This window comes from Microcebus murinus, chromosome 4 (genome assembly GCF_040939455.1).
Source record: "Microcebus murinus isolate Inina chromosome 4, M.murinus_Inina_mat1.0, whole genome shotgun sequence".
Lineage (NCBI taxonomy): Eukaryota > Metazoa > Chordata > Mammalia > Primates > Cheirogaleidae > Microcebus > Microcebus murinus.
Window position 1 is genome coordinate 35,112,373 of NC_134107.1, and position 13,076 is coordinate 35,125,448.

Consider the following 13,076-nt stretch of genomic DNA (forward strand, 5'->3'; position numbering starts at 1 on the left):
TCTGGGAAAGATTCTGTATCTTGGCTCTCCCAGCTTCTGGTGGTTGTCGCCAATCCTTGGCTTGTGGCTGCAGCACTCCAGCCTCTGCCTCTGTGACTTTATTGCCTTCTCTTCTCTGTGTATCTGCTATGTGTCTTTTATAAGAACATTTGTCATTGGATTTAGGGCCCAACCAGATAATCCAGCATGATCTCCTCATCTCGACATCTTTAATTAGGTCTTCAAAGACCCTTTTTCCAAATAAGACACTTATTCCAAATAAGATTCAGGGGATTGGGACTTGGACAAATCTCTTTGGGGGGGGTCATCATTTAGCCTACTCCACACAGTAACTAGCACCTAAACACTATGAGGAAGAGCACCTATTAATAATGAGGATGATAATGATAAGGACTTGTTGGTAGAAAAATCAGAGCATATCTTCACTGGTTCTCTTTAGACAAGTGTCTTTACCTTAGTAGACTGTGTCATGCTAATTCCCACATCCATGACTTTTCTTCTGCTATTTTCACAGCAGAGACCCTTTTGCAATTTTTTAATCTTACTCATTCTTTAAGTTTCAGCTCAAGTTTAACATCCTTTGTGAAGACTACTATGATGAATAGGTGGTGATAATAAAAGCACCTAACATTTATTGAGCGATGACTACTTGCCAGACATGGTACAAAGAATATTAACCTCCTTATTGATATCCCCACTCTTCTTCCTTCCTCTGCCTTCCTATAATATTTATATCTCTACCACCATAAATATTATATCATTATACACTATCAGATATACTAATTGTGGGTTGCGAATGTAGTGTATATGTAAATTCTTTATTATATGTAACACCTATATAGGATTTTACCACTACTATAGCTAACTTTCACTAGAGTACTTATCATTGGCCAGGAACTGAGCTAAGTACAGTTAACTCTCAAACAATGAAGGGATTAGGGGCATCAAACCTCTGTGCAGTCAAAAATCCATGAATAACTTTTGTCTTCCCCCAAACTTAACTACAAACTGTTGACTGGAAACCTTACTAATACATAAAGCAGTCCATTAACATATTTTATGTTATATGCATTATATACTATATTCTTCTAATAAAGTAAGCTAGAAAAAAGAAAATGTTATTAAGAAAATCATGCGGAAGACAAAATATTTTTTGTGTTTTCATTAAGTGGAAGTGGTTCATCGTAAGTCTTCATCCTCATTGTCTTCAAGTTGAGTAGGCTGAGGATGAGGAAGGAAAGGAGGTTTTGATTTTGCTATTTCAGGGGTGGCAGAGGTGGAAGAAGAAGAGGAGGTGGAAGGGGAGGCAGAAAAGGCTCATACACTTTTTTACTGAAAAACACCCTCATATAAGTGGATCCGTGCAGCCCAAACCTGTGTTGTTCAAGAGTTAACTGTACTTAAGTTTTTTCTTTTAATCCTCAAAGTGATTCTGCCATGCATGTGCTTCCATAATTGTCATTTTCAGGTAAAAACTGAAATTTATAGTTGGAAAGTTATTTGCCCACAGTCTCTAAGTGATTTAATCAGAATTTGAGCCAAGGCCATCCAACTTTAGAGACTATATAAACTTATACATTGTTTTATATATTTGCTCTACTATATCACATAAGGGTTAGCCTTGTCTTCCAAAGCATTTAGATAGATTTGAGGCTTCTTAAGGGTATATTTCTGCTTTCCACAAGTGCCTCTAATCTGGATAAGTCCTTGGAATGAATGAAAGTTTTGTCTTATTTTTTAATGTACTAAATAATCTAAATGCTTCTTTAGCCAAAGGCTGTTACTTTCATAACACAGAGAAAGCAAGTAATGTCTCTAAGGTCCTTTGCAATGCAGATGTAAATGGTTGAGATAATCAGCTTAAATAACAAAAATTTCTCCCTTATCTTACCACTGCTCACCACCCACCCATTTTAAAGTCTGCCCTCATCACTGGTAGAGTCAAAGAAATCAGCATAAATGATTTTATTTCTTAATACTATAAAGGTCATTAAATTAGATAGTATTATTAGCATCAATATAAGACTGAGGACTGAAAGCGATGTAGACTGAACCTATGACTAAGCTCTCCAAGCTTAAAATAGGAGAGAATTTCATGATTGTTCAAGAATTACTAGGGCTGCTTTATTTGCTATTTTTGGATAGCAAAACCTCTGCCCTCCCAGAATCATATCCACATAAACAATGATCTGGTGAGATTTTCTTGCCATTCATTTCACTCATCCCAAGGAAAAGAAAATGGCAAATTTAAAAAATACATATTTTTCTCAAACCGTCCTCAGACAGTTGTCTGGGTAGTTTATATCAGCAGGGATAGAAAACAGAATTAAGGATTTTAACACAACACAGAAAAATACCATTTAGTTTTCTCTGACTTTTATTTTGGTTTAATTTGTTAATATTCAATTAATTACTTAGGGACTGCTTATCTTCCATTTGCTCAGCAATAAAAGCATTTTTTTAAGAAACAAATTTAAAATTCCCCTCTATCATATTGAAGCAATAAAAGTATTTAGTTATTATGTTAAGAATTATAAAAAATTTCTACTAAAATTATGAAACTAATTTGGCAAATAAAAAAGTGAGTCATTGTGTTATAAAAAATGTTTACTTTGTCAAATAGATTTTATAAAAATTATCCACTTTCTTACAGCATTCATTTATTTCTAGATGATGATGAAGATAATAGTTATTGCTTCTAACAGCTCACCAGATGCTAGAAACTTGTCTTAGAATTTTTCATTATTATCAAAGATACTAATCTTTGATTTTTCATAAAATCTTTATGATGAAGCCATTGTTTTAATGCCCAGTGAACTGATAAGAAAAATAAGAATCAGAGAGATTATATAATCTTCCCAAAGTCATGCAGCTACCAAAGGATAGAATAATGACTTGACCCTAGGCAATTAGAATATAGACAGTGTAGAAAGTGTGCTACTAAGTACTAAGTGTACTGCTCTCTCCAACAATAACTGCCAATACTTTGTCCTCTATGGACAAACATTTTATATGACTGGCAATGTGACAATGTGGAGCTTTATTTGAATCCGTTACTCCTAGAAAGGCAGCATTGGTTAAGAAATCTTCCCACCCTATAAGGATCACCCTGAGATGTTGTAATCTGGGATAAGACCCACTTCCATCCTTCCTTGTGATTCCTTCCTTTGATGCTCCCTTGCCTACCTGCCTCTAAAATACTTCAGCCCCCACTTCCTTTTCTTTGAGATAGTCCTCATTAATGGCTATTCTCCCTACTCTGTAATAGTCTAAATAAATTAATCTCCTTGTCTGTAATCTGTCTTTCATGGTTTAGTGCTGTAACTGGGCCAGGACCAGCCCTCATTTTTGGAGTCCCAGTGTATTCCACCCAAAGACTCAATACCATTACAAATAGCTGTAAAGAAAATAAAATACCTAGGAATATACTTAACCAAAGAGGTGAAAGATCTTTACAAAGAGAAGTATAAAACACTGATGAAAGAAATTGTAGATGACACAAATGGAAAAACATCCCTTGCTCATGGATTGGTAGAATCAACATCATTTAAAAATCTATACTGTTCAAAGGGATTTATAGATTTAACACAATTCTCATCAAAATACCAATGTCATATTTCACAGACCTAGAAAAAGTAATCCTAAGCTTCATTTGGAACCAAAACAAACAAACAAAAAAGAGCCCAAATAGCCAAAGCAATCTTAAGTAAAAAGAACAAATCTGGAGGCATCACATTACCTGACTTCAAATTATACTACAGGGCTATAGCAATCAAAACAGCATGGGAATGGCATAAAAATAGAGACATAGGTAGACCAATTGAACAGAATAGAGATCCCAGAAATAAAACTATATAGCTATGACCAATTGATCCTTTACAAAGCAGGCAACAAACATATGCTGGGGAAAGGAAGCCCTATTCAATAAATGGCGCTGGGAAAATTGTATAGCCACATGCAGAAGAATGAAACAGGCCCCTCTCTCACTATATACAAACACTAATTTAAGATGGACAAAAGGCTTAATGTAAGGCATGAAACCATAACTAGAAGGCTTAATGTAAGGCATGAAACCATGTCTAGAAGAAAACATACAAAAAACTCTTCTAGACATTGGCCTAGGCAAAGAATTTATGACTTAGACATCAAAGGTAAATACAGAAACAACAAAAATAAAGGAGACTTAATTAAATTAAAAAGCTTCTGGACAGCAAAGTAAATAATCAACAGAGTGAATAGATAACCTACAGAATGGAAGAAACTATTCACAAACTATATATCTAATAAAGGCTTATATCCAGAATCTACAAAAAACTCAAATAAATCAGCAAGAAAAATCAAAAAGTGAGCAGAAAACATGAATACATGTTTTCCAAAAGAAGATAGACAAATGGTCAAAAAACATGAAAAAATGGTCTAAATCCCTAATCATTAGGGAAATGCAAATTAAAACTATAATGAGATATCTCCTTTCCCCTGTCAGAATGGCCATATTAAAAAGTCAAAGAAACAATGGAGGTTGGTGTGGATGCAGAAAGTAACACTTATATACTGTTGATGGGACTGCAAATTTGTGCAACCCCTGTGGAAAAATAGTATTACCCAAAGAAATAAATGTTGACCTATCATTTGATCTAACAATCTCACTGCTGGGTATCTACACAAAGGAAAATAAGAAATTTTATGAAAAAGACGTTCAAATGTTTATTGCAACACAATTCACCATTGTGAAGATGTGGAATCAACCTCAGTGCCCATCAATTCACAAGTGGATAAAGAAAATGTGTGTGTGTGTGTGTATACACACACACACACACACAAATAGTACTCCATCCATGAAGTACTACTCAGCCATAAAAGGAATGAAACAATATTGTTTGTAGCAACTTGAATGGAACTTGAGACCCTTATCCTAAGTGAACTATCTCAGGAATGAAAAACCAAACATAATATGTTCTCATTAATAAGTGGGAGTTAAACTATGGGTGTATGTGGGCACAAGCAGAAATAAAGGACATTGGAAACCAGAAGGGGGCAGGATGAGAGGGCAGGTAAGGGATAAAAACTTACCTGTTGGGTACAATGAACACTATTCTAGTGAAGGGCACACCAAAAGCCCTGACTTAAGCATTACATGAGGCATCCATATAACAAAAACATTTGTACCTCCTTAGTATTTTGAAATAAGAAGAAAAAGGAATGGCTCTCTTGGTGCTTATAACTAACATAGAAGACTATGTATGTGTGAAACTACTCTATGATAAAAGCAATGGTTTGATACTGTCTTAAAAATAACTTTAATTTTTATCTGGTCCATTTTATCATACTCTTCTTCAAATTATATGCTTTTAAGTGAGGAATATTTAGTACACCTAGTAAAATATTAAGAAAAATATCCACAATGTCTTAAAGAAACCTGCTGTTGTTTAGAAAACTGCAGTAACAATTCCCATCTGCAAATGGTTATTTATTACTTGGTTATTTTTAGATTTCTTTTTTGGATGCATCATTCATAGTAGCCTCCGGGTGCATTTGCAGAGTTTAATAATTAGCTTTCCCAGTATAGCTTACACACAACATAGAAGACAACATAAACACAGGATGCATTCATATACATCAGTGCAGAGTCACACGCAGACAAACAGGTGAGTGAAGATACCTTTCATCAGGAGTTTATCAGCCAATAGTAATTAGTAATTCCTTAAAGGCCAAGAAACTTAAGTGCTTGAGAGTGATCAAAGAGCTACTTGTTTGTTCAGGGATTTGGGTTTGTTTCTGGGCTGTGCCTTGTGCCTATAAGCTTTTAATGAGGCTATAAAATGTTTACGTTCTGAAAATGAAATTGTTAGTCCTGAATTACAAAAAAACAAAAACAAAAAACCCACAACATACTGCAAAATTTCAGAGTAACATTGTATACTAGTTATGTCAGGTTGTAGTTGTCTGTTCTCTGTTCTTAGTGTGCTCTTTGCCAAAGAATGACCAGATACATCAGAAGCTAGGCAAGTGTGAAAAGAAATTTATTGAGGAAGGACAAGTTAGGTTTACAGAGCAAGAGCAAGATATGTTCGCCACAGACCATGAACAGATCCCCTGTTGTAACAGGAGGGCCCTGATTATGGTCTGGGGTCCTGTTTTATATTGCCTAGGCTGAACCTTCCTTGTTCAAATGTCACCACTGAACCACTTTGATGGACAGTAGTTGGAAGTTATAATAACCTGAGTCTTACTGCACATGCAGATCTCCCATGAGCCTCTCTGAAAGTCCATTTGGGGATGGGAGGGTAAACCACAATATAGATTTAGCCTTAGGTGGTTCTAGTCACCTTCTAGACCCCATTGGGCCTGTGCTGCTTGGCCAAGGGCTGGGCTAGGGAATCCTCTGCATTCTTTTGCGGTTAGTGTGCCAAGTTCTGATTGGCAGATTGGTAGAATGTTCCCTCCTCCCCCAGGTGTGGCAATTCTGCCTTTGTCCCCAGGAGGGTCAGAGGTCCCTCACTGTCTACCTAACAATCTGTTGCAAGTTGATTGTAAAGTAAACTCTAATGTGGAATGTGTAAATTTTAAGCATGCCAAAAATGATGCCAGGAGGGTCTGACATAAGTATGAGTACTGAAAGTCTCCCGAGATCTTAATGCAACTGAGCATGTTGCTGTCACAATTAATGTACTGGACTTGTGTTGGTCCCTGTTCGGAAAGTTTCATCCCACACATAGAATCAGCTACGTGGCTCCCCGTTGGGACATTGGGGACTTGACTAGGTAAACTGTGATTTAAGTGGCCTGGTTCAAAAGGATGAGCTAAATTAATTAGAGTCCTTCTTTTGGAAACTTTAAAATTTATGCAAAGGGCTGTTGAAATGAAAATCATGTAACAATAGGGCTAAGTCAGCCGCTATGGGCCCACATGTGTGAGTTAAGTGAAAGCAGAGACTCAGGGCTGAGAGAGAAGCAGGGGTAAGGAGGAAATAGAGATAGACAAGGATGCGGGGAGTTGGGGGGGGGGAGAGAAACGTGGTTTATCATCTGTGTTTGTCTTTGGTTCCTCAGCTCTTTTCTGGATTCCTGTTGGATCTAAAATTTTACCACTGTTGTATGTGAGCTAACTTGAACCGATTTCTATTCCTTACTATCAAAAGAATGTGTAATGAAACAGAAGTAGTAACAGAGCACAGTCCATCCTGCCTTTCAAAGAATAAGCAGCACCAGACCAGGGAAAGGACTCCTGCATTTACAAACCAGGACACCTGGGGGTAACAATCATCGCTGCCTTTTATGTAAACGTAGCAGTATTCAGATGTAGAACAGTGAATACTCCCCTCCTCCCCAGAACTGTCTCTCTAACCTCCTAGAGGCACACTCCTATCCATTTCCAGGCACTTAGAAGAGTGAAAGAGCCTTGAATTAGGTGGTTAGGGAGGGAAAGAGAGAGATGTGTTTCTGAGTTCCTGGCTTGGGATGTGTTAGGTAGTGGTGTGGTAGAATTAAATTGGAATAGGACTCTTGTGCATTAGATCCTGTGTGTTCACTAGGCTCCTTTTGGGAAAGCTTTTGCTATTTACCCAACTCTCAACTTTTGAACCACATTTGTCCATACCCTGCCTGAGGGTTTTGGTTTCCTCTGACCCAGATCTTCACATGGTAAGCTTTCTTGAATCCTTAGCTAAAATGTCACCTTGGCAAGGGTTTCTCCTTAGCTACCCAACTAAAGTTGAAACCCCCTTCCCTAACACTCCATTACCCTATATTATTTTCTTCATTACATTTATTGTTGTTTGAAATTTTCTTGTTTATGTGAGAGTAAGGGCTTGTCTTCATTTATCACTACTGCTTAGTCTTAGACTAATGTCTGAGAAAAAGTAGATGCTCAGTAAAATTTTGTTGAATGAATACATGATTACTACTGTTAACAATATTCCGAATATTTAAGCTAATGTCATCTACAGCCATTTCATGAGAAAAACTGCCAAAAACTCCAAAATGGTTTAGGGTGAGTTTTAGATTATGAAGGTCTAAGAAAATTTGACTACCGTGTTATGAACTGGGAAGTTGATTATAAAACTCTCAATTCTTTGAGAGAACCTTTAAGAACCATTTATAGCCAACATGCTGTTGACTCTCAGATTCTATAGCAAAAATTGTTAGTAAGAACAATCTACATATTTGTCATCAAGTTTTGATGTCTTGGCTCAGGCTGCAATGACAAAACACAGGTTGAGTATCTGAAATGCTTAGGACCAGAGTATTTTATTTTTATTTATTTATTTTTGAGACAGAGTCTCGCTCTGTTGCCCCAGCTATATTGCCATGGTGTCAGCCTAGATCACAGCAACCTTAAACTCCTGGGTTCAAGCGATCCTTCTGCCTTAGCCTCCCGAGTAGCTGAGACTACAGGCATGAGCCACCCTGCCCGGTTAATTTTTTTTTTTTTTTTGGTAGAGTCGGGGTCTCACTCTTGCTCAGGCTGGTCTCGAACTCCTGAGCTCAAATGATCCGCCTGTTTTGGCCTCCCAGAGTGCTAGGATTACAGGTGTGAGCCACCATTCCCAGCCAAGTCCAGAAATATTTTAAAATTGAGACTTAAAAAAAATTGGAATATTTGCATTATATTTACTGGTTGAACATCCCTATTCCAAAAATCCAAAATCTGGGAAATGCTGCAATGACCATTTCCTTTTAGTACTATGTCAGTGTTCAACAAGTTTTGGATTATGGAGCATTTTGGATTTTGGATTTTCAGATTTGGTTTGCTGAATCTGTATCATAGAGCAGGTGGCTTAAATAACAGAAATCTATTTTCTTACAGTTCTGGAGGCTGGGAAGTCCAAAATCAAGGTGCCAACGTAGTACATTTCATTCTGAGTACTCTTCTTTTGGTTTTTAGGTGGCTGTCACCTTACTTGTTCTCACATGATCTCTTCTGTGTGTGCTCCCAAGGTGATACCTCTTCTTATAAGGGGACTGATCCCATCATGAGGGCTCTACCCTCATGACCTCATCTAACCCAATTACTTCCCAAAGGCCCCCATCTCCAAATACCATCACATTGGGAGCTAGGACTTCAATTCAACATATGGATTGGGGAAGCGGCACAAACATTCAGTCCATGACAGATGGTTACTGCTTTAAAATAATGATGTCTTATATTTGTGTTGTTTTTTATGGTTGTAGAACACTTTTCCATATCTTTTCTCATATGATACACATTCATGATATTGTGAAACAGAATTGATGCTGTAATTTCCATTTTTACAGATAAGAAAATTGAGGCTCACAAAGGTTAAGTATCTTGCTGGAGGTTCTGCAGTCAAGAGGCTGGAGATATAATCCTACAACCCCCCGGGATCTGGTCTCTGCTCCAGGCCCTCAAGCAAATCAAGAGTAATTGCTTTGGTCAAATGTTTATATTCTTTTCCAAAGACTGTTGTGAAACATTACAATTTCACTGTAAATTTATAAATTTACTTTCAGGTTTAAAACTATAGATGAATTCAGAAAAGGTCTCTTTGCTAAAAACCATCCAAAGGAAACAGGCATTGTTTGCACCACCTCGTGACCTCTAGCGTGGACAGCCTATGATCTCTGTGCTTACTCAGAACAAAAGCCTGATTTGTGAGGCTGACTGAGAAATAAATCGGAGGAGCTTCAAGTGTATATAAAACCTGATGTGTTATGTGCTGTTCTCCAGAGTCCATGATGAGAAACCATAAGTTAGCATCCTTATGACACTGATACTCTCAGCTTTGTGCGTTTTGGCTTTTTGTTTTAAAATCTAATAGTTGCCTAATCCCCAGAATTGTGTTCATGTCTTTAGCTAGGAGTAGGAAAAAGTGAGCAAATGAAATGGAAGATGTAATTTTGGGTAGGTTTTTCTAACTGATCTGTATTTAATGGAAATTTCTTCCACATAAGGATATACTTCCTACAAGTATGGGCCTCATTTTGAGAAACATGTGCTAGGTAAGGTTTTTCTCACACTTAAACAGACCAAAAAGAATGTCGGTCTAATGAAGAAGAAATAGTCAGGGTGCTGGAGGCCTGCGGGAGGCATGTCAACATTCCTGTGCTGGAGAACACAGGCTGTCTGTAAGCTATGGGTGATCCCTATCCTTGGGAGGTGAAAGGTGTTGATCAACATCAAAATGGGAGAGAAAGGGAAGGAGTCAACTCTTAAGAGAATAGAATCAAGCTTGTCCTAATGTATTGACCATATTAAAAAGGGCCTTCAGAGATTTTAGAACACATTTTTGGCAGGATGTACACCATGACTTCTAGTTTTTATGAAAAGGCCCACATTTAGGTATCTGGGGGACACTCTTGAACATGAACTATGATATCAGGAGTAACCGCAGAAGGCATGCTGGTGGTGGTGTCTATAGGACTGAGATGCCATTTCACACCTAAACCTTGCCCTGATTCGTGTCCCAAGTTTGCTCCTGATGGGTGCCAACAGACAAGCCTGTGGATGATTTTTATCTGTACAGGTCAGTACTTCATTTTCAATGAGACTCCACAACTGTCCTATTTCCTAACTGCATATAAGGAAAACAGAACAAAGAACTAAAAAAAAAAAAGATTCTACTTTACCTTGTTATAGTGTACCTGACAGAGTGGATCTCAACACCGGTGATACATCACAGTATCAGTGTTAACAGTGAGTTATGTTGCAAATACTGTTACTTCAATTAAAGGGGGGCATTTTTTGATTGACTTGCATTTAGAAAACTCAATCTGAGATGATTTAAAGTGATGCCAATTCAATTTCACCTGATTGGTTTTTGAGATGCATTCATAAATGGAAGAGAAAGGGATGTCATTGTAGCCAGGAGGCCCAGAAATGCCTGTAACTCAGTCTATTTAGTGAATGCTACAGCTGCTAATCTGGCTTTGCCCAGGGGAGTGTATTGTGCATATGAACTACATTTGTCCTGGGTGACAAAAGGGTTAAGAATTCCATCATGCAGTGTATTTTCATAGACCCTAGCTTAAGCATGTCGTATCTAAGTCCATCCTCATTGCTTCCCTTCCCCATTTCATATTGAATCCTCTGCTTATTTTTGCTTATTCTCATGCATGCCATCCTTGTTTAGTAAGCCTTTGCCATGAGATTCCTTCTGCCCCAGGACCTTTCTTTATAACTTCTATTAGATGCCGCTTCTCCCTGCCCCTTGTGTGACTTCTGTCTGGGCCTTACCATACAAGTGTATTGACTTATCTCTTGCTGTCTAGACCACAAGTGTCCACACAGGGCAGGCAGCAGCTGTCTTACTCCCCATCATGCCTGGCACAGTGCTATGATCAGACAGTCAGTGAATGAGTAGTCAGTCTTTCTCTCCAAGGTTGATGTTTTCTCACTTATGGTCTGAATGTATCCACCCTGAATTCTTATGTTGAAATCCTAATGCCCAAGGTGATGGTATTAGGAGGTAGGACCATTAGGAAGGTGATTAGCTCATGATGGCAAAGCCCTCATTAGTGGAATTAGCACTCTTATAAAAGAGTCCCCAGAGAGCTCCCTTGCCTTTTCCACTGTGTAAGGACCCAGCAAGAAGGCACCATCTATGAACCAGGAAATGGGGCCTCATCACACACTAGATCTGCTGGCATCTTGATCTCAGATTTTCTAGCCTTCAGAATTGTGTGAAATAAATTTCTGTTTATAAGCTACCCAGTTTATGATATTTTGTTACAGCAGCCTGAATGGACTAAGACACTCACTGTTGCAAGAAACAAATATGCTTTTCTGATGTCTTGAGACCTGACCAATACCAATATGCATGAGATGGAGTGGGAGCTGGTGGTAAATAATCACTGAGACACCCATCTACAAGAAATAAAAAGCTAAGTGACTCACATTTTATAAGGAATTATGGGCTGCTCAAACCATGCCAATCCACAAATTTGGGAATGGAAGCATGGAACCAAATCCCCTATGTCTTTCTCACTATTCCGTCATTTCATAACATTAAAAGTCAGAGAGTTGAGAGGTCAGAGTAAGCAGGTGAAAAAGTGGTCCTCTTTTCATTCTCTCCAAACACATTCACTGAACTTTCTTGGCAAAGGGAAGCCTCCTGCATTATTCATTCACATTCCACTCTGGATCAAGTACAGCACTAGTTGCTCAGGAGAGAGTGCCTGTTTTCAGTGAGGTGTCACAGGCTTGTTGGGGAGATGGAGGAGGAATAAAGAGAACACTGCAATCCGCTGTGGCCCATAGTCCTCAAATAGAACAAAAACATTGATAACGGGCCTAGTTGGTATCCCTCATGGCCTCCTACTGTGCTTTGTACAAAGACAGATTTGCTGCCCTCTGCCCCTTTCTGTGTAAGCAAAGGCTTCGTGGTGTGATCTGGAACATTTGCACCACCACTGAGAGCATTCAAAGCCAGGGATAAATTCATTGTGGTAATAGGTGTATTTGGGGGATGGAGAAATTAACAGGATTTTGACTAGTTGATGAATAAGAAAGGCAAGTAAATAATTTTTTTCTCTCCAAAGAAAAGAAGGTTTTTGGATTAAGACAAGGTGGATATTTTTTTGGTCATAAGCAAAGAATCTTTCTGCTACTGCTTATTTATATGAATTTCTAGAAATGTCTAAAAGAATTTTAAGGAATGAAATAGAGTATTTCCTATTTGTTTTATAAATAAATTATTTAAATGGGCAAAGAGGTACAGATGTGTGTGTGTGTGTGTGTGTGTGTGTGTGTGTGTGTGTGTGTGTGTGTGTGTGTTAAGGGCAAGATGAGGAGAGAGGCATGTTATTCCCAGTTGGACCTAACCTATTTCTCCAGCTCCAGTTGCTTCTGTTATACCCCCGATGCCATGTATTCTCCATGGCAGCTGCTCCAGTTCTCACTCTTTTTCAGACATCTCTCCCCTTTCCTTGGGAATTCTTGCTTACTTCCCCCAGATTAGATGTTGCCCCATTATTTATGCTTGGGAACACCTTTCTCATACCTCCATCATAGCATGAATCCCTTTGATTCTTAATTTGTCTATGTATGTGTGACAGCCACTAGTTTGTACCTACCAAAGGGCATAGACCACATGGTATTATCATCACTAGCATGTGGTC

At 38.2% G+C, this 13,076-nt stretch overlaps 1 long non-coding RNA gene across 1 annotated transcript in view; it reads left to right on the plus strand.

Annotated features, from left to right (window-relative positions):
- Nucleotides 1–11,845, plus strand: part of LOC142861017 (uncharacterized) — a 59,968-nt gene extending 48,123 nt beyond the window's left edge. The window contains exon 4 of the long non-coding RNA XR_012918832.1: nt 11,692–11,845. This is a non-coding gene — a long non-coding RNA (uncharacterized LOC142861017). The remainder of the gene's footprint in view (nt 1–11,691) is intronic.
- Nucleotides 11,846–13,076: the final 1,231 nt, after the last annotated feature.